Here is a 20,259-nt window from a genome sequence, read left to right as displayed (position 1 = left end):
TTAATATTCTGCACTTGTATACCCAGGTAAAATGAGAGCCATGAGAAGATCTATTTTCTTGTAAAGTACACATTATTTGAATATCAATAATATGGATATAAGAAATAGTATTATTGTGTAAATAGTCTATAGGCCTATTTAATAATTAAATCATAATTACAGCTTTATTATAAAACATTTTTTATACATTTCTGACAATGTTCTCACAATTGCTGTACGATAAATGTTTCAGAAGTTGTTCCTTTTTTCTATTTGGAATTGGTTTTAGAATAGTGTGATTATTGTCCTCTAATTTTGAGAAATCACAACTGGAGAGACATTATCACAAAAATATTGAAATTACTTAATAACATAAATACACAATTTGAATAAATATTTAATATTCATTAATTCAATCAATCAATAAATCAAGTATTTCACTTTGGTGTAAATGGAGAAAAAATGAACAACCACACCTGAACAATGTCATTTAACCCAACAAAACACAACAAAAAATCCCTCACAAAGCCATGGATGTAGATTCCAGACTTCACCAGTGCCACTTGTTTGTTTCAACAGTAAGATGGTCTTTGGAACATCAGCCACAACACCTTCTGGCTTCCAAGTTCCACTAAGAATGTGAATTCATGTCCCTTCCTTGAAAGCTTCTGTACCATTTGGGGACACACAATCTTGGTAACCGGGCAATCTCACCTCTACCCGCATCTGTAATGCTACTGAGTACTAGCTACTAGACCCGGACTGCTTTCTTTCATAGCCCATTGTTGCTGTATCTGCACTGCACTGTGGGATATTTACTCTGGCTTGCATGTTATAGTATATACCAGCAAATATTATGCAATTCACATACTTATTTCACATAAATTCCTGCATACTGTTTTAGCTTACTAATTAGCATGTTGGTACGGAACTTCAGACACCCCCTAAGACTGCTTGTTTACACGGGACAAGACTACCGACAGCTGCCCCTGCCTACACTTTCACTCAGACCGGTGGGCTCAGACTGTAAACTGTGGTGATGTGATAGGTGTACAATTTACAGGAGGTACGTACTGACCTATTGACCAACTGTCAAAATAACCTGCTGGAAGGTTTTGATTGAAGAGGTAACTGGGAGAGTAACTGTTTGTCTCCTTTCTGCATCTACCTGGCCCACTTTCATAGACTTACTCAGAAATAGTAGAATTTTTGATTCCAAGAAGGATCCATCTCATGATGCCATAAATTGATCTTCTACAACTATGTAAACCTCCAGATGCTGCTACAGCAGCAGCTGAACTCACCCCCATTTGACATCACCTTGAACCACCAATATGTACTACAAATCACATCAAAGCTCTTATGCAATTTGATCCACTTCTATATCATTCATGTATATAATACTTAAATAGTGCCTTTAATACATATCCAGCTCCATATAATGACCAAACATGACCTTCAACCTGAACTCATTTGAATATCATGTTGGAAAATACAGCAACATCATTAGGCTGGACTTTTCCATTCTAAAATAACATTCTTGCCCACTTTGTAGATTCTGTTGGTTGAAATATGTTAAACACACTATATTTATACATAAACTATATCAAACTTTTAATCTACGAGGAGGGCAAGATGTTCAATTTTAAGGTAAACTAAGAAGGTTTAAAAAATTATACATTACATACAGAAGTGAATGGAGCATCCAACTGATCACCTAAACATGTCTTATTTACAAATATTTGTTCTTATGATCATAAATATTTGTTGCTTTAATGGAACTCCTTTCCAGTTGAGTGAATCATGTTGCTATTAATACAAATGATTTACATACTTAGTGTTACAGACATTATTACGCTAAAAGGGATCAATTTTGGAGATGCTTGATATTGCTGTTTTGCTTCAGCAACTGAGTCCTGCATCACTGAACATGGTTCAACAGGATTTTTCTAGACACAGTTACGTATTTTACTGAGCCAGACACACCTATTTATCAAATAAATCCAAAGTGGGCAAAAGACACCAGAACATGTCCTTCAGTTCCGTGGAGACAAAATATTAATTTGGGGAGCAAGGAGTACGTTTTTTGGTTCCGTTTGTTTGTTTGTTTATTTGTTTGTTAACACTTTAGCAGCAAAACTATTGGTTGAATTCATACCAAATTGGGTTTATAGATTGCCAGTGACCCAGAATAAATGTGGTTACATTTTGGTAAAATAGGTCAAAGTTAAAAATTTTTATGAATTTTGAAAATCTTTTTTTCTCCCATTGGCTTATAATGGGCGTCATTTAAAATGTCTATAAAAACATCAATTTTGTTTCAATTTACTTCAAACTTAGCACATATATAGAGGGAATTAATATGCTGACATCAGCACACGCATAGACATGATGCCATCAGCTGGATCGATGCCAAAATAAGCTACAAGATGTGTGAGGAGTGGGGTTTGCTGTGCCTGGCACCACTTGTTTAATGGTGGTTTTAGTAGATGTAAGTAGATGCACTGACTTTCCCCTACTGTTGATAGTTTGGAATATCAATACTACATCAAAACATACACGCTCCTGTTGTAAAACTGATTTAAAAAAAAAAAAAAAAAAGCGATTTCCAAGCCTTTTTTTGTTGCTATAAGTGTGCTGTCAGCCGTTTACAGACATTCCTTTTTGTCATTGTGCTCTATGATGAAAATACTTTTTGGGCCACAAGGGGTTTTTTCACAGCAGTTCTGGCGGAGTACAGTTCTGAATTCTCGTTAATGCATTCATGCACAAAACAATGACAAAGAATTTAAGCTTGCAAATTTGCTACGATTTAAGGAAGTAAAAATTACAGCCCCCTAGACCTTAATACAGTATTACAAAAGTATGAAAGTATTACATTTGTACTGACTCAAAAATAGGGAAAAATTGCATGTTCAAATAAATATGTCAGACAAAGCATTCAAGCTTAAAATGCTAAATATAGAAGGTTATCTTGGATTCATCCACACGACGGGTGCCTGTAACACTGAACATAGTTTTTGAAATAAAGCAGAAAACACCAATGCAGCTTTAGACATCTACAATTGTATTGACTTATCAAGAACTGTCACTTATTAACAGTAAACATGCGAAAATATTTTTTCATGGTTACATAAGGACACCCTCTCTGCTTACGTCATCTAAGAATGCTAACTGAGCTGATAATACTTTCTTCTCCCTGCTAGAACACATAAAGTGGAAAGTTGAAGTCATAATAATAGTGGGACTTTCTAAGCCTTTTAAGCTCTTGGCCAGAAGAGAGGGACCAATGGAGACTGGCTACAATTATGGAATGGAAAAAGACAAGTAAAAGCTGGACTGAATGGAAGGAAAAGAAAAGGATGAGAGGACTATTACTTAAAAAAAAAGAAAAAGAAAAGAAAACATCACTATGGGAAAACCTGCCTCTGTGAAATAAGGTGAGAGCATTTTTTGGAAGCAATGGTACATAAGATGACTATTCCAGAAGGACTGTTGCTGAAATGCTGACATTAGCCAGTCTTTTTTTTTCTGCCTTTGACCACAGAAGGGGAGCAACACAAAAGCAGAGCAGTGGGCCAGTTCTGTGGTACATAGTGCTACTCTGGGAAATAGCAGCCCGGCGCCTGGAGAGAAACGTTATGTCATCCATCCCACATGATGCTGTGTTGTGCCTCGCTGTCATGGTGACCATGCAGATGATGAGGAGAATAAAAGTGAGGGAGCAGCAGCCTCAGTATTTGGTTAAAGCAATGCGTAAAGTGTTGGAGGGAACACCAAGTGTCACCTCTTCTGGGGAGAGATGACAAAGAGGCTAAAACAATCAAGTATACAAGTCCACGGTTTTAAAGTAAATGTTTATTTTAAAAAGGCTATATAAATATTTAAAAGTAAGTTGCAGTGAAAAAGACAATAGAACAACATTCAGTGATATGTTTAGAGACTGCTGGGACCACCAAAAGTGATGGAAAGTACTGAACGGACACCCTGTAAGTAAAAGCCCACTTTCAAAACAGCTGGGACTTTGTGAAATGGAAGTGAAAGCAGCAAATGTAGCACTTTAGGAAAAAATGAGTCAATTCGGAATTTGATGACAGCAACTTGTATCCAAAAAGTTTACCACTGTGTAGCATCCCCCTCTTCTTTTAACAACAGTCTATAAACATCCTGGAACTGAGGAGTTGAACTGACCAGTTCCAGGGGCCTCATGTACAAAGGTTGCGTTCGCACAAAAACGTGGTGTACGCCAGTGGCGGCTGCTCATCTTTCAGACAGGGGAAGCTCATTGTCGGCTTACATCAAAAAAAAAAAAAAAATTGTCAAGTTATTTAAACATACATTCAGCCCTCCGTTCCTTTTTAAGAAAATGCTCAGTGACCTTATCGTACCAAGTAGGCGTCTTTTCCAGGGACTGGACCAGTGTCCTCTGAATGTCCAGCAGAGCCAGGCTGCTTAGATTTCCTTGGCCCATTGTGTTGTGGGTGTAAGACTTCAGCCTTTTTAAACTACAGATGCTCCTTTCACTCCGACCTAGCTGAAAGTTTGATTGATTTAACTATCTACAAAACGATATTAAACTCGAACAAGAAATGATTAAATTATGGAACTGAAACAAGAAAATGCTGAAATTATGTTAAACTGAAACAAGGAAGTACAATGAGTGTGTTTTATTTACAGTGCAAGAAATGAACGAGTAATTTCATAGTGGTTTCTCTCTTGATTTCACAGCAGAATGTGTGACGGTATTAAACTGAACTGTGTCAGTGAAGGAGCAGATCTGAAAATAGCTGTCAATCAAACGGGATTCAGCCTTTTGACTGATCCTCCAATCAGCACATGGGATTTTGGCGTCCAGCCCGGCCGAGCTCCGCCCACAGCTCCATTCACCCCCAGAGACGCCCGGCGTCCGGGGGCGGGACAACATCGTGGCATTTATCCAATTACCGTCCAGTTTTGAGGCAATGAAAAAAACTGTTCCACTCAGTCCCATTGAAGCCCAGAGACGGACACAGTCTACGGACAAATGCACTGAGCAGAGATGGAGGAGAAAACAGCGCAACGGGAATGGAGGAGAAGTGAACAACATCGCGTCCGTTGATTTGTGATAAAGCTGATTCTGAAAAAACTCATCTTTCAGATGAATGTGTTCTAACACATTTGTAGTCAATAAAATGTCAACACAACCGTACATATTTAACCATTTAATTTTCGTAATTTTAGGGGAAGCCAGACTTCTCTTGCAGTCTATGAGAAATTGCCACTGATGTATGCCCTTTTCCACACTCACATTCAGATGTACAGGGAGTGACATGACCGTGGAAATGTGCAGTGTTCCACGCCAACCTCACGGCTGGCGTACACATGTTTCTAGTGCTTTGGAACCATAGAACCATTAGAGGTGACACTGAGAAATTGTTAATAATGTGACAAAGGTCATTCCTCCGATTGATGTGCACATCAGAGACACAGATGAACAATTAACACACTGGTACGCAATTCTACTGCCAGAGCAGCCCATCCACCCATCAGAACCAGACCAACCCTGGACCCATCAATGTCAGTCCTGCCATCCGAATAGGATGTGATTTCAACCACATGAAGAGACAAGGACACAGAATTCACTTGTTGATAATTGCATTTAATGTAATATTAATATCTGTGGGAACATTTATAAGTCGGTCCAGGCGATCATTGACGCCATCGATTGCCCCTGCAATGTCCAGCTTGTGACTCTGGTGAGCATGGGTGAAGACACGGCCGAGGACGGGCATCAGCAGCTGGCTGTTGGACTGGAGAAACCCCACAGTCTGTGACAGGCTGAGACTGCATCTCACCGTCTTCTGTCTCATTGTCTTTTGGGAAATAATAAGTGGAGTGATTAAACGCAAGTCCAAGTCTTTGATTTCCTCTTTGATGTCGTGACATGACTACGCACAAACCTTTACCTTGTTTGGCTGTGATCAGACCATTGCATGAGCTGGAGAATTAACAAATGTGTGAGTTACACAAATACTTAATATATGTTTATCTTGGGGGTGATCCGAGTCGCCCTGTGACACCAGTGTCATTCACAATATCGTCGACTCTCTGCTCAAACGGGCTGAGTTCGTCTTGTTTCTCCTTCCGCCTGTTTTGGCCTGCGCTTCATGTCCACCTTGATGTCATGTGATCATCCAGATAGGGGAATCCCAGAGGGAATCCCACCTGCAGACCTGGTTTATACTAATTTGCATATTTAAATACAGGCGTGGAGAGGGAGGAGTCAGGTACTCCAACATATGTGCTGTTATGTTCTGACGCACTTTTATTTTTCCCCCTTTGTCTTTTTGGGTTTTTTGTTATAATTCTTACTTGACACTTTGGGTGAATATTGCTCTCTGTTGTTTTTTTTGCCTTGATAACATTTTTGAAAATATTATGTATTTAGTAAGTTTCTTTACTAGATGGCCAATTGGTTTTCCCGCTGGTTGAGCCTATAAATTGGACCCCCTTGGGCTCTCGCTCTCTCTCGACTCCTGCTCTCTCCACCTCCTCCAGCGATGCCGGCGTCCGGAGCGTGCACGTTGAGGCGCGCATCTGCTCCACTCCTCCACGCAGGTTGCTCCACGCCAGCGGGGTTTTTGTTAGCTTTTTGTTAGCTTATCCTTCTGTTTGACCAGGTGGATCCGGACGTCCTGTTTTCGTTTTTCCTTTCGTTAGGGCTTATTTTGAGGTTTGCTTTATTTGATAGGGTAGCAGTGCGCTGGCAGCTTCTGCGGCCCTGTACAGGGTTGGCCTGTCCAGCGCACCGTCCTTATGTTTAGTTTGCCGGTCCACTCTGGTCTTTTCCTTTGTTACTTTGGGCACGGGGGTTTAACTCTTTCAGTGCCAGACAGTTAAGGGGCTAATAAGCCTTTAAAGTGCCACAGAATTTGGCCGTTTTTCAGTATTTCGCGTCGTTTTTATAATCGAAGTCTGAATCGTCATCAGAACTCATTTTCTAGCAGATGGGACTGTTTTGACAGATCGCTGTGTTTACGATATTACTACAAAATGGCCATCTAATTTGCATATGATTTCATTCATAAATTCATTCATAAAATTTCCCAAGCAGAAAACGAAACGCGAGCTCTTCCTTGGTCAAAAACCGCTCGGTAACATCCGACTGATTGCTACTTAGATTCAAAACGCACTGGACGCAGCCGATTCATTATTGATCGTAATTTGCAAGAAGATTTGAAAGAACGTCATCGAAATGTGAGAAAGAAATGGGGGTGGATGGTTTGTTTGTACACAAATATGGCGTGTTCTCCAAAGCCGATCTGATTGGCCCATGGCACTTTAAAGGTTGTATTCGTGAAGCCGATTTAATCGGCCCATGGCATTGAAAGAGTTAAAAAAGGAATTTTTGGATTCTGCTTAATTAAAACCATGTTGGTTTCAACCGAAGAGAATAGCAGAAGAACAAACAACTAAATGCAAATAAATAAAGTTTTTTTCGAATTATACTCCTTGACTCCCGGTGTCCTTTGTAAATATGTTTCACCCTTCGGGTTGTAACATGTGCTCAGTTCCACGCTGACTGGGATGTACAAAGGAAGTGTACTTGGATTCAGGCGTACACACAGTTTTGTTTATCTGGATTTTTTTGTGCATACGGACTTTTCTGGATTTGGGCGCACGTCAGGTTTCAGTATGAAATCCACGCAAGTCTTTGTACATGAGGCCCCTGGAGTTTTGGGATGGGAAGGTTGTCCCATTCTTGTCTGATATAACAATTTAGCAGCTCAACAGTCCTGAATCTTCTTTGTTCGATTTGATATGTCATGATAAGTTTGGACTGTAGGAAAGTCATCTCAGCACCTAGACTCTTCTACTACAAAGTCATGCTGTTGTAATAGATGCATTATGCAGTTTCACATCATGCTGATGTATGCAAGGTCTTCCTGAGAACATTGTTATTAGGCCCTTTTCCACTGCAGGAACTTTTGCGGGAACTTTGGGCATTACCTTTGAAAAACCCATGTATTTCCATCTAAATTACCTGGGTAAAAATCTTTCCCTCACCCCCAAACTTTCCCCAAAGAAATTCCTGGTAGGTAGGTAGTACTTTTCAGATTACCTGGAATTCTTGATGGGCTGGGCTGTGTGATGGAGAACACTGATTGGTGGACTACACTTGCCGCACTCTGCATTCTGTTCACCTGCCATTAAGCCACTGTGCGGCAGCAAAGATAAGATAAGATAAAATATGCCTTTATTTGTTCCACAAGGGGAAATTCCAGAACTCCAAACTGTATTTTGTTTATTTCATTTCCACAAGCTTCATCTTTCGATAATGTGGAAAATGGACCAAAAAAAGAAGCTACGACACGTGGACTGATGGTGAGGGCCAGGCTGTCTTGAACATATTTGCGAGGAGGAAATTCAGAGGGACTTTGAATTGTCGACACGAAATGATCGAGTTTAAGTAAAATTAGCCAACAAGCTGCCGGAGCTAAATGCAAGACACATGCCAAAACAAATACGAGAAAAAATACGAGAAGAATCTTAAGCAAGATTATAAGAAACTAAAGGACCACAACAGTGGATCCAACCGTCAAACAAACAAATGGTATGACCAGCTGGGGTGGCTACACTTGACCAGAAGCCCTAACCATTCACAGGTGTTTATTTCTTTTATTCCTTTTAATCCCAAGGCACCTTGTTGTTTTGCACCTTTTGTTTTGTGTTTCAATTTTTAATAAAAATAAATACATTCTAGCCTAATATTGTCTGTTCGTTTACAAGGCATCAAAATATAAGTAGAGTATAAGTACTTTTTTAAGTAATATGCAAGTAGAATTAAATGCAGGCATTTGAGTAAATCTGTATGACTTTAGGGTTTAACCTGGACTATGTCTATAAAAGAACAGAAATGAAAGAAGGACCATCCATCACACTTAAAGTTGGACGTGATTTAGTTTAATGACTGAGAAGTTGAAAATACATGTTCTACCATTTTTAAATAAAAATTAACGAATGCAATGATGGTTAACTTCACCTAAAATGTATTCCAGATGGATTAAGTGATTCAACAACCAGCAAAACGTTGAACCAAAACCACCCAATTAAAGCACTGTGTAATTTTATTGTGCTAGAGCTTGGTTTCTGATTGTACATGAACTGAACTTGTTACATGTTCAGCTAAAATGTGTTTGAATACTGCAACTGTGACAAGTTTATCGTGCTGAAACTTAGCTGATGATTTTATTATTTTTTTGAAACACATCCATCTCACGGTCAATCTCCCTGACAGCTTTTAAAATTCATTTTGTTTTTTTAAAGATTTTCTCTTCGGGCGTTTGCAAATGTCTTAGCAAATAATGTCTGTCGTCTTTCCCATTCAAATCGCATTGGTTTTATTTGCAGTCTAGCTAAACATGAGAACAACTTGGGCGTCCTCCATCCTGGGCATATTGTGTTGCACAAACAATGATGGGGTTCAGTGAAAATGCAAAGCACAGAGATTACCAGGAATTCTTTTACCCGGGTAAATAAGTTCCTGGTAATAAAAGTTCCTGGTATTTTGGTGGAAAAGGGCCTGTTGTTTGGATGGAAGCATACATTGCTCTAATACTGGTGTATGCATTTCAGAAATGATGGTACCCTTCCAGCTGTACAAGCTGCCTGAGTGCTGATAACATGCCAAACAGTTCTTCTCCTCCTTTGTCCTGAGGACATAGGCAGCGTTCATTGTTTCAAAAAAGCTGTCACATTCAATCGGTCTGACCACAGAACACTGTTCTACTTTACATCAGTCCATTTGAAATGACTCAGAGAGTATGGTAGAGTTTCTGGATCATGTTCACATATGGCTAATTCTTAGATTGGTGAACCTCTGTCCATCTTTACTTCTGAGAGATGCTGCCTCTAAAATATTCTCTTCATACCCATTCATGTAACTGACCTGCTGATAACTGTAAAATCACCTTATTATGTTCTTTAAATACTCTTTTTTTTCAACTGGTTCACTAGGTGTTCACACAGTTCAAGAACCAGAACTAATTTGTTTGAACAGGTTTTGTCATGCCTGCAGCCAGACGTTAGTCTGGTTTTGTCTGTCTTTTATGTTTGTTTGTCACTTCCTGTTTTATTTTGTTAAGTTTCCCCTCATGTGTCTTGTCTGTCGTCTTTACTTCCTGTTCCCTGATCGTTCTCACCTTTTACCTGATTACCTGTCTCCGCCCTGATTTGCTCCACCTGTGTCTAGTTGTCTTCCCTCCCTTTTGTGTATTTAAACCCTGTCTCTTCCCCCTGTCAGTCGCCAGTTTGTTACTCTTGAAGTACTTACCAGCGTTCTGATCTTGTCTGTTTTTGGATTCCTGTTTTTTGACCCGTTTTGCTTACCCGGTTTTGTCTACTGCCTGCTCCCTGTCGGTTCTTCTGCCTCATCTGATTCCCGGTTCTGATCGCCTTGCCTGACTTTTGGTACGTGAGTTATTTGCCTTACCCTTATGTCCTGTCGCCTGACTAATAGCTTGCCTGTGTATGACCTGTTTCCGTCCCTGACCTCCCTTTGCTTTTCCCCAGTCGGGAAAAAGACCCCGCTAACCACACGGGGAGACGGGTTGTCGTTCTCGGTCCAGAGGACTGATTCGAAGAGGAAATTACCACCTATTATCCTCAAGATTTTGTCATTAATATTTTTCCTACACCTGTGTGTGACAAATAAATCTTTTGAACTTTACATCTTGCCTCTGAGTTCTGCTTTTGGATTCTGTGCCTGTACTAGCGCCATTACAGGTTTGCTAGAAAACCTGAACCAGTGTGATTTCAGATTTAGTAAGTATTATCTAAAGAACTTTGAAATGTATACATATACTTATCAAAATTGTGACTTGTCATTGAATTTTGCTGTGGTTTATTTATGTATTTTTTATGTATTTTTTTAATGGCACACCATTGTACATATGGATATGTTATTGGAAACATAAAAAAGTTTTAAGGTAATTTTCACATAAAACACTACAATGTACCATTTTTATTCTAATAAAAATGCATATGAATGGGCTGAGTTAACAGGCTCTTGTATTATTTTCTCAGCGGCTAATAATACCCAAACCCTTACTAAAGAAACCTAACCTTGACAGTAACGCTATGACCAGTTTTCGTCCTATATCTAATCTCCCGTTCATAGGCAAAGTACTGGAAAAGATAGTGATTTATTTGAGCAGAGACTATCTCAAAGAGAATAACATCCTAGAGGAATTCCAATCAGGCTTCAGGGCTGGTCATAGCACTGAGACCGCCCTCACCAAAATAATCAGTGACCTCAGGCTCAACTCTGATGCCAACAAGGTCTCAATCCTGGTCCTCCTTGGCCTAAGTGCTGCATTTGATACAATTGATCATGACATCCTGATTAATCGGCTGGAAAAGCTCGTAGGTCTCTCTGACAGTGTACTACAGTGGTTCAAAACGTATATTAAGGGAAGACAGTACTACGTCAGGCTTGGCGATCACGTGTCAAACACACATGATACATGCTATGGGGTTCCACAAGGGAGCTGCCTGGGTCCACTACTATTCTCCTTATATATGCTACCACTTGGAGATATCATCAGAAAACATAATGTTAGCTTCCATAGCTACGCAGACGACACACAAATATACATCTCCGCAGAACCCAATGATGTGACAGCCATCCATTCCATTACAAACTGCCTCACAGCAATGAATCAGTGGATGTGCAGGAACTTTCTGAAACTGAATGAGGAAAAAACTGAAATCCTGCTTGTTGGCCCAAAAGCAAAAAGGGAAATGCTGATGAATAGGATGGGCAAACTCACTTCCTGGATCAAACCAGAAGTGACAAGTCTGGGAGTCATTATAGACTCAGACTTAAACTTTAAGTCCCACATAAAGAAAGTCAGTAAAACGTCATTCTTCCACCTCAGAAACATAGCCAAAGTAATGCCGGTTATAAATCGAAAGGATGCTGAAAAACTGGTCCATGCTTTTATCTCCAGCAGACTGGACTACTGTAATGCACTCCTTACAGGTCTCCCAAAAAGCAGCACAGACAGACTTCAGCTGATTCACAACTCTGCAGCTAGGTTATTAACCAAAACCAAGAAGAGAGAGCACATTACTCCAGTGGTGGTTTCCCTGCACTGGCTACCGGTAACCTACAGAATTGATTTTCAGATACTACTCCTCATGTATAAAGCTCTAAATGGAACCGGACCAAGTTACATTGCAAACTCACTGATCAATTATGTACAAACTAGAACACTGAGGTCATCAAACGCAGGGTTACTAGCGACTCCCAGAAATATTACAAAGAAAATGGGGGACGCAGCCTTTACTAACTATGCACCAAAGTTATGGAATACAATTCCAAAAGACATTAGAGAAGCCAGTTCACTGAATATATTTAAAACCAAATTAAAAACATTTTTATTCTCATTAGCCTTTGAAAGGAGATAAAAATGGGGTCACAATTCAGGAACCAGGAATGTGCGCTGTTTTTATTTTTATTTTATTGTATTTCTGTTTTTATTTTTTATTTTATTGTATTTCAAATTTCATCTTATTTCTTGCACTTCAAAAATTCTATCCATAATCAAATATTTTAATGTGCGCTGTTTTTATTTTTTATTTTATTGTATTTCTCTCAAATTTCATCTTATTTCTTGCACTTCAAAAATTCTATGCATAATCAAATATTTTAATGTGCGCTATTTTTATTTTTATTTTATTGTATTTCTCTCAAATTTCATTTTATTTCTTGATGTATAATCAAATCTTAATGTATTTTAATATTGTATTTTTTCAATCAGTGTTAAGCACTTTGGGCTACAATTTCTGTATGAAAGGTGCTATACAAATAAAGTTTATTATTATTATTATTAATAATAATAATAATAATAATAATAATAATAATAATAAATTGTATTTATAAGCACCTTTCAGGACACCCAAGGACACTGTACAAGAAGATAAAACAGACAATGCATAAAATAAACAACAAATGAAACAGAACACAGATTACCAGCTCTTTTACAACCATGAAAGTACCTGGACTTTGTCTCACCTCTTGAGAGGTTGCCCATCAGTTCAGGAGTACAGGAGTTTGGGAGGGGATGGCACATCTCGGGAGGTGGTGAGTAATTGTACTTCTAACATTTAATTAAATGCCTTCTTTTAATAAATTATTTTCTTTTGGGTAAATATGAGCTGGCAACTTTTCTACTGTCTCTTTTTTGTAGATAATGATTTGGCTAAAATATATTTTGCTGCTGTCTCAGTCTATACTGCAGTAGGCTACGGCGTGTATTTCCCATAGCTGGTCTGCTTTCCTTCCACCTAAAATGAACACAAACACAAAATGAAGTGTTTTTATTTTTAAATGATTTTCAAAGCTTATTTTCATATGCCTTATTTTATTTTATTTTATTTTATTTTTTCAATCATTCAGATTTGACTGGATGGTGTGATAAGCTCACAACACATATGTATGATGTAATACACTTTAAAAGTGCTAGGAGGGAACCAAAATGATTACAGCCAATTCAACTAAAATCTTTGTTACTGATTTGTGGTCCAAGCCAAAGTGCAATTGAATATAAAAAACAGTCAGTGACTGGCCAAAGTCACTAGCCAGGCCTGGCAACAGATCCTCTACAGAAGATGTAGCCAAGTTTATTTTTATAAGTACTTCACAGCAGAAACTACATAATGAAATTCATTCAAGTGAAATGTTGGAAATTTCCAGTTGGTATGTTGTTATGACCGTACACCTTTAAAGTCTTTCCCATCCAGGGCTTTAACTGCTGTGAGCAGAAGAGTAAGAGGATGGAGGGAATGATTATTATTTAACTATTTGTCCATGTTTTGTTATGAGGTACAGTTACACAGTTACAGTTGATTCCAAGATGAGATCAGAGACCTTCAAAAGGTGGTTTTGAAACTGGTCATCAAGATCAAGGCAGATATTTAGTAACACTAAAAGCTGGCCCTCGACCCTTTCACTAATCACAGATTTTCAACATAATAAAATTCTCTTTTAACCGTTTAATCAGAGAAAAAGGATGAATAGATAAAAGTAAGTATCCATACTGACCCATTGTGTTGTGGCTGCTTGTCTTAAATGCTGCAGTTTTTAAAAGTAATGACATATATTATACTAGTGTGGAAGCACACCCAGCTGGTTACCAGCTGTCACTAGCCAAATTGGCAGAGTTGTGGTATTAGGCAGGGTTTTAACTTTTGTCAACATCTTTTTTTAATGGCTTACATGGCTATAACCAAGTGTCTACAATGATGCCTTGAGGGAGAGACTTATACCATTTATACAATGTTCTCTTTGTACATTTTTGTCTCTTTTTGAAGACAAACTCTTTTCTTGTCCTTGGGTACTGGCAGCCAGAGCAGCCCTAAACACCCAGCTTCTAGTGCAGCAGGTAGATTGTGAAATTTTTATCCTATTGTTATTAGAGGTGTAGTCAAGGATGTAATTTCATATCCACAAAAATAGCTATGAGCTTTGTATTGAAAAAAATCAAAGGGATGACAAAGACAAGATCAGTTTGGTTATTTCTTGTCATTTCTTTTGTTATGATTGCAAAATACTGGATGTCATTTCCACATCTTTTCCAAACTGAAGTAGACGGTTACTTTCTAAATAACAACTGCACTGCAAAAAAAAACAACAAAAAACAGAAATGCAAAAATATCATGATACAGTGTTCCTTGTGTGCAGAAACCACTAAGCTGGGGCTTGCTCTGGAAAGCAGGTTTAAACCCTAAGCCTAACACTGAAATCAGAATTAAAGAGCCTTGACGTGAAATATTCACAGCTTTTTGTTCCATAACAGGTAATGTAACATGGTTTAATCACCCCTTGAGTATGTTCATTCTGACTTGAACACATATATGGTGAATGAAAAAAGCCATTGTCAGTGGAGCTAAGAGAGAATGACTCACTATGGTGACACATAACCAAACATCAGAGGTACGAATAAATGCAAAAAAACATGCTTGTGTTTATGTCATGAAACTACCAGTCGTACATAATAAACAACATAAGAACATAAGAGCCACATGTTCAAACAAGTCCATTGTTCAGTTACTAGATTTTATGGCCAAAATAAGAGGTGTGAGGTCACAAGGACTTGACCTCTGACCACCACAGTCTAATTGCTTCATTCTTGAGTCCAAGTGAAAATTTGTGCAGAATTAGAAATAGATCCCTCGATCATTCCTGCGAGATCCTGTTTTTAAGAATGAACATTTATGAGGTCACAGCGACATTTACCTTTGGCCACCAAAAGTCTTCCAGTTCATTCTTGTGTCTAAGTTTAGTTCATTCACTCATTCAATACTTTATTGTTATTGTATGAAAACAACTAAATAGTGATTCAAGCATCCTTCAACCTGGTGTAGGTTCAAAAGCAAAAACAAAGTGCAATCCGAAAGTGCAATGAACTGGCATCAAAACATAAGGAGAGTGAATGAAACAGGTCTAATGGACAGGGGTTTGGAATGATAGAAGGGAGTGTGGTGCAGTAGGGGTACAGCAACAATGCAAAGTTCACAGTTATTGTAGTTATGTGGAAGATGTTGTTTGTGGGGTGGTTGGATGGGGGTGAGAGAGGGGGTACAGTGTTCATTTAGCAGCCTCACTGCCTGGGGGTACAGGCTGTGACTCAGTCTACTGGTTCTGGCCTGGAAGGACCTGTGTCTTTAACATCTTTTACAGGGTGTACTGGGTCTCACAGGATGTTGTGCACTCTCCTCAGACAGCGGCTGATGAAGACTAAGGTGATCTTTGGCAGGCTGATCCCAGTTATTCTCTCCACTGATTTCACCACCCTCTGGAGCGCCTTCTGTTCACCTCTGGTGCAGCTGGAGAACCACACGAATGCCACGTTTCCACTGCATGGAACCGGCTCGACTCGACTCGGGTACCAGATACTATTCCTGGAGACTGTTTCCATTACAGGATATTATTGACTTTAGAGTGTCTGGATGTCATAGTGACGTGGTGCGTAACTTCTGTGACATCTACTCAGAGAGTTATTGATAAACTTATTCATTGCATGTTGCTCTGTCAAGCTCACACTGAATTTTTTTGTTGGCCACCAAGGACAGAAATGTCTGAGCCTCTTTGACTGACCACGGCTGCTAGTACCAGGTACCAGATTCCAGGTTCTTTTATGTAATGGAAAATGCAAAAAGGCCCAGTTGAGTCGAGTCGAGTCAAGCCGGTACCATTTAGTGGAAACACAGCATAAGAGTCCATACGCCAGAGTTTTTGAGGAAGGTTGGATCTTCTCAGTTTCATCCAATAACACAGGTGGTGCTGCTCGGCCTTTCCAATAGCTGAGGCCGTGTTAATGCCCCAGGTCAAGTTGTCCGCCACAGTTAAACCCAGGAATGTAAAGCTTTTCACTCTCTCCAAATTTCACTTTTCAACTGGAATTTAAGGAAATGAGAAAATAAACATAATGTGCTGTGCACTTTTAATACCCCTCGGCCAAATATAGTGTAAGATTCTATTGAAAGTTCCTGCCCTTTAATTTAGATTAGATTGCCTTTGTGTAAAACTTATTACATACATATTTATATTTGAAAGTGCTCAGATATTATAACTACACAAGGCACAAGGCCATTTGACACTGAAAAAGTAGGTAAAAGTGACCTATCTTCAATAGGCTTCTGCTCCAGGCCAAGATGCATCCACAGTATAAATGTGGGGCAGATATCTAAATGCATTCTTCAGATAATGTGATTATGTTGTTGAATGGACAGGCAGATGGATGGACAGACAGACAGATGGACAGACAGACAACAAAACGATTACAATATCCGTTTGGCCTGAAATTGGCCAAGGGGTAAAAAGGATATTTATTTAAGTCTAAAACCACTACTGCTCTGGTGCCATCTTCATGGTTCATGTAGATATGACACTTCATATAGTAACATATGACCTGAGCTGTTGATTGAGAAGCTCATAAATTTAAGAGGTAGTTATCTGATTATGTGGCAACACGGTGGTACAGTGGACAGCACTTGTGCCTCACAGTAAGAAGGTCCTGGGTTCAATTCCAACACTAGTGGGTGGGACCTTCCTGTGTAGAATTTGCATGTTCTCCCCTTGTCTGTGTGGGTTCTCGCTGGGTACTCCGGCTTCCTCCCACCAGGTAGGTTATGTTCATCGGTTAATCTAAATTGCCCATACAGTGGGGCAAAAAAGTATTTAGTCAGGAACTGATTTTGCAAGTTCTCCTACTCAGAAAGATGAGAGAGGTCTGCAATTTTCATCAGAGGTACACTTCAACTATGAGAGACAAAATGAGAAAAAAAAAATCCAGGAAATCACATTGTAGGATTTTTAAAGAATTTATTTGTAGACTAGAAGCACTCGGAGAGCGCAGACCTCCGCCAAGGCTGATCAGTGGCCCCCCCCGTGGGCCCCCCCACCCCCGATCACCACCAAAATTTAATCATTTCTTCCTTATCCCATTTCCAACAAACCCTGAAAATTTCATCAAAATCTGTCCATCACTTTTTGAGTTATGTTGCACACTAACGGACAGACAAACAGACTGACAGACAAACAAACCCTGGCAAAAACATAACCTCCTTGGCGGAGGTAATTATGGTGGAAAATAAGTATTTGGTCAATAACAAAAGTTCAACTCAATACTTTGTAACATAACCTTTGTTGGCAATGTCAGAGGTCAAATGTTTCCTTTAAGTCTTCACCAGGTTTGCACACACTGGAGCTGGTATTTTGGCCCATTCCTCCATGCAGATCTCGTCAAGAGCAGTGATGTTTTGGGGCTGTTGCTGGGCAACAGCCTCTACGAGTGCTTTTCTTGAAAAGACAGTGCAGACCTCCGCCAAGGCAGATCAGTGGGCCCCTGTGGCCCCCCCACCCCCAATCACCACCAAAATTTAATAATTTGTTCCTTGTGCCAGTATCAACATTTCCTGAAATTTTCATCCAAATCCGGGGCACTGAGCTGCCTTGGTGGAGGTCTGCACTTTCCGAGTGCTTCTAGTTACCTCCGCCAAGGAGGTTATGTTTTTGCCAGGGTTTGTTTGTTTGTTTGTTTGTTTGTTTGTCTGTTTGTTTGTCTGTCCGTTAGTGTGCAACATAACTCAAAAAGTTATGGACAGATTTTGATGAAATTTTCAGGGTTTGTTGGAAATGGGATAAGGAAGAAATGATTAAATTTTGGTGGTGATCGGGGGTGGGGGGGCCCACTGGGGGGCCCATTTCCAACAAACCCTGAACATTTCATCAAAATCTGTCCATAACTTTTTGAGTTATGTTACACACTAACGGACAGACAAGCAGACAGGTCATGGGTTATCAGACAGGTTATGTATCACGGTGTGATACATAATTGTGATTATACTGCCTCCAAAATCTTGTGACTGAGTGTGTTTTGTTACTATATGTGTCTGAATGTGAGTGCACCACTGTGTAGCACTGTTGTCCAACGTAGATGGAAAAATTGTTTTCTGTAATGCATAAAAAGGATTTATTCATCTGTGAAGACTTTAATATAGATCAACTAAATCCAACAAAGCAAAAAGCAACAGACTCTTTCATCATTGATATAATGTACAGTTTGTCCCTTTACCCAACAATAACCAAACCTAGTAGAATAACATCTCACAGTGCCACAGAAATTGATAACATTTTCACTAATGACATGTCAAATCAAACTATCAGTGGACTGCTAATCTGTGATATTATTGACCATCTACCTGTTTGTACAGTTTATGACAATGATTTCAAGAGAATTAGGGAAAATAGATGAGTAAAATTTAAATGAACAAGAACTGAAGAAACAATCAATGCTTTTAACAACAGCCTTATGTTACAGGATTGGAGCTTGGTCTATCATGAAAACTGATGTGAATAGTGCATATAATAACTTCCTTGAATTATTTCTTTCTCTGTACAATAGGTATTGCCCACTTCAACAATACCATCAACACAAAAAATATGCAAATTGCCCTTGGCTAACTAAAGGAATACAAAATGCTTGAAAAAGAAAAATAACTTGAATAAAATGTTTGTCAAACTAAAATTAATGAAGCAGAACAAAGATACAAGGCATATAAAAATAAGTTAACATAGTCAGAACTAACAAGCAATTTTATATATATATATATATATATATATATATATATATATATATATATATATATATATATATATATATATATTATATAAAAGTTATATGAAAACAAAATAATATAAAAAGGAACCTGGGATGATCTGAACACCTTAATAAAATGTGGATCTCCAAAAACAATTTATCCAGAATACTTTGATATGCATAGCCCAAATATGATACAAAAAAATATAGTAAACAGCTTTAATAAATTTTTAGTGAATGTTGGCCCAGAGTTGGCTGCTCACATTCTAGCTCAAAGAATTATTCAGTGTAGTGATGTTGTACATCCAACTCCCCACTCTGTGTTTTTAACAGCAGCTTTCAAACAGAGATAGTCGATATTGTTCATAAATTTATGTTTATGTTTATGTTTATGTTTACGCATTTGGCAGACGCTTTTTTCCAAAGCGACTTACAGGGGAAAACCAATTAAATCACTCAATCAATCAAATTTTATTTATATAGCGCCAGATGACAAAAAAGTTATCTCTTCACATTTTATATATAGAGTTGGTCAAAACCAGACTCTAAGTCAATTTACAGAAACCCAACAGAATCAAATTTAAAAGTAAATGATCCACAGACTGTCACGATATAGATATGACCTTAATAAAAATTGTTATAAATAATATCTTAAAACCTTTCACATATATCTGTAATTTGTCATTCATGTCTGGCTGTGTTCCAAAAAAAATTCAAATAGCAAAAATAATCCATTATAAAAATATTAAATAAGCACAATTTTACAAATTACTGGGCAATTTCCTTGCTGCCACAGTTTTCAAAATTCTTGAAAAGCTCTTAAATTTTTGTTGAGATAAACTTTTAGAAAAACATCAAATACTAAATGAAGCTTAATATGGCTTTAGAACCAAAAGGACCACATCAATGGCATTAATCAAAGCAGCAGAGGAAACAACAACTGCACTGGATAAAAAGAAACATGCTTTTGGAATATTTGTTGGTCTCAAAAAAGCATTTGATACAATAAATCACTTAAATTTACTCAATAAACTGGAGAAATATGGAATCAGAGGAATAGCTGGGAATTGGTTAAAAAGCTACTTAACAGGACGAACACAATATGTAAAAATGGGAGAGTATACATCTGAGGAAC

Source organism: Sphaeramia orbicularis, chromosome 7 (assembly GCF_902148855.1).
Source record: "Sphaeramia orbicularis chromosome 7, fSphaOr1.1, whole genome shotgun sequence".
In the NCBI taxonomy this organism is placed as follows: domain Eukaryota; kingdom Metazoa; phylum Chordata; class Actinopteri; order Kurtiformes; family Apogonidae; genus Sphaeramia; species Sphaeramia orbicularis.
The sequence above is the reverse complement of the archived record's forward strand: the minus strand, read 5'-3'. Positions refer to the sequence as shown.